We start from the raw sequence: 2,227 nt of genomic DNA on the forward strand, positions 1-2,227 counted from the left end.
CTCTAACACAATCCCCTCTACACACTTCACTCCTCTAGTGCCAGCTTATTCACTGTGTCCTTATCTAGTCTATCTCACTGCCAACCTCTTTCCCACATCCTCCTCCTATCCCGGGAGTCCTGCCCTTCAATATATGTCCCTTCGCCCCATCTTCATAGATTTATTAGGGTCACATATCCTTCTCCAATTAAGCCCTCTTTTTCCTTGACTCCTCCTCCCTTCTGCATCATGTATGCATTCGAATCCGTGACCTTGGGGCATTTGATATTCATTCATTCAATCATATTTATTGAGGGCTTATGGTGTGCAGAGCACCGTACTAAGTGCTTGGGAGAGTGCAATACAACAACAAACACATTTCCTGCTCACAGTGAACTCACCGTCTAGAGGGGGAGACAGACATTAGTATAGATAAATAAATGAGAGATAGGTACATAAAGATTCACCTGACCCTCAACCCCACAGCACTTCTGTACATATCTATAAATTTTAAATTATACATTTAATTATTAAAGTAATTATTTTTTAATGTTTAATTAATGCCTGCCTCCCCCTCTAGAAGGTAAGCTCGCTGTAGTTAGGGAACGTGTCTACCAACTTTGTCGCATTACACTGTCCCAAGTGCTTAGTGCAGTGTTCTACACACAGTAATCACTCAATTACAATGATGATGACATAAAGCACCCTCTGGTTAGAGCTAGAGTGGACCATGACGTTCATAAGGGATTGTTCCACAGAAAATCTCTTTTGTGTGTGTTGCTTTCACCCATGCTGTTGACTGTCTCCCTCTTTCTTTGGGACCTTGCCAGAAGATTTCCATATGCTGAGGTATCTCTCTGTATTACCAATACATGAGAGGCTATGGTGATCAAATTTGGGGATATTTCAGTTATAAGCCTTTTTCATCTCCTTCCCAAAGGAAAAGCATTAGCACAGGCTGTGTTCCAAGAGTTTGGCCCTAAGCATATGTTAAACCTCCCTGTATCCCTTCGCTAATCCCTGGGTCTACAGTGGCAAGCCTCCATTTTTGAATTGCTTTGAATTGCTCTGTATTCTAGCCAAATGAAATATTGATTAAACATTGACTTTGGCCATTATTTTCTTTGGAAATTTAGCTCAGCCAAGGTTATGGAAGCTTTTGTAGAGCTAGATAACAGAGCTTGGCTAGTTTCTCTAGCACTTTTATTTTTCCTTCCCCTCTAGACAGTGCTGCCTAAAGGAGGTTCCACATTATTTTTTAACTTCAATTCTTGTCCCATGTAGATCAGCTAGATGGCTACATTAAACTCAAGAAACAAAGTTTCCGAGTCTAATACCTGAAAATGGCTAATAGAGGTGCCCTTGGAAAACTAACTTAGAAACACTTCCAGCAGTCTCCAAGAAATGTCACAAGTCTTAGTCTGTGTATTTTGCACATAAACAAGAAAATGTACCAATGACTGTGAACCTCTTGGTGGAGTAAGCTCAACACTACAAATTGAAGGTAATCCTAAACAGCCAACCATTGGTGCTTATTGAGTGCAATGGTGTGTCTTGTCTTATGCCGCCTAGTTGTTTCCGATCCATAGCGACACCATGGACATATCTCTCTCAGCACGTCCCGCCCTCCATCTGCATTCATTCTGGTAGTGTATCCATAGAGTTTTCTTGGTAAAAATATGGAAGTGGTTTACCATTGCTGTCTTCTCAACTTGAGTCTCCACACTTGATGCTCTCCATGCCACTGCTGCCCAGCACGGGTGATTTTTGACTTGTAGCAGATTGCCTTCCACTCGCTAGCCACTGCCTAAGCTAGGAATGGAATGGGTATGCTTCTGCTTGACTCTCCCTCCTTTAGCCGAGACTGGTAAAATGCTGGAAACTCTCCAGGTGTGACCCTGAGAGGGAATGGTGCATAGAGTATCCTACTAAATCACTCTCATCCTATCCTGCCTAACTAAATCACTCATCCTATCCTGCCTAAATTACTGCATCAGCCTTCTTGACCTCCCAAACTCCTGTCTCTCCCCATTCCAGTCCATACTTTTTTCCTCTGCCCTGATCATCTTTCCACAAAAACGTTCAGGACATATCACCCCCCTCCCTAAAAATTTCCTGTGGTTGACTGTCCTCCTTCATATTAAACAAAATCTCCTCACCATTGGCTTTAAAGCACTCCATCACCTTGCCCCCATCTACCTCACTTCTAGTCTCTCCTTCTCCAACCCAGCCCACACACTTCACTACC

At 42.8% G+C, this 2,227-nt stretch overlaps 1 non-coding gene across 1 annotated transcript; it reads right to left on the minus strand.

Annotated features, from left to right (window-relative positions):
* Window positions 1-1,749: 1,749 nt before the first annotated feature.
* Window positions 1,750-1,887, minus strand: LOC119936864. Its single transcript, XR_005453865.1, has one exon. It is a non-coding gene; the product is annotated as a small nucleolar RNA SNORA7 (small nucleolar RNA).
* Between the last annotated feature and the right edge of the window lie 340 nt (window positions 1,888-2,227).

The sequence above is a fragment of the Tachyglossus aculeatus genome, chromosome 1 (genome assembly GCF_015852505.1).
Source record: "Tachyglossus aculeatus isolate mTacAcu1 chromosome 1, mTacAcu1.pri, whole genome shotgun sequence".
NCBI lineage: Eukaryota > Metazoa > Chordata > Mammalia > Monotremata > Tachyglossidae > Tachyglossus > Tachyglossus aculeatus.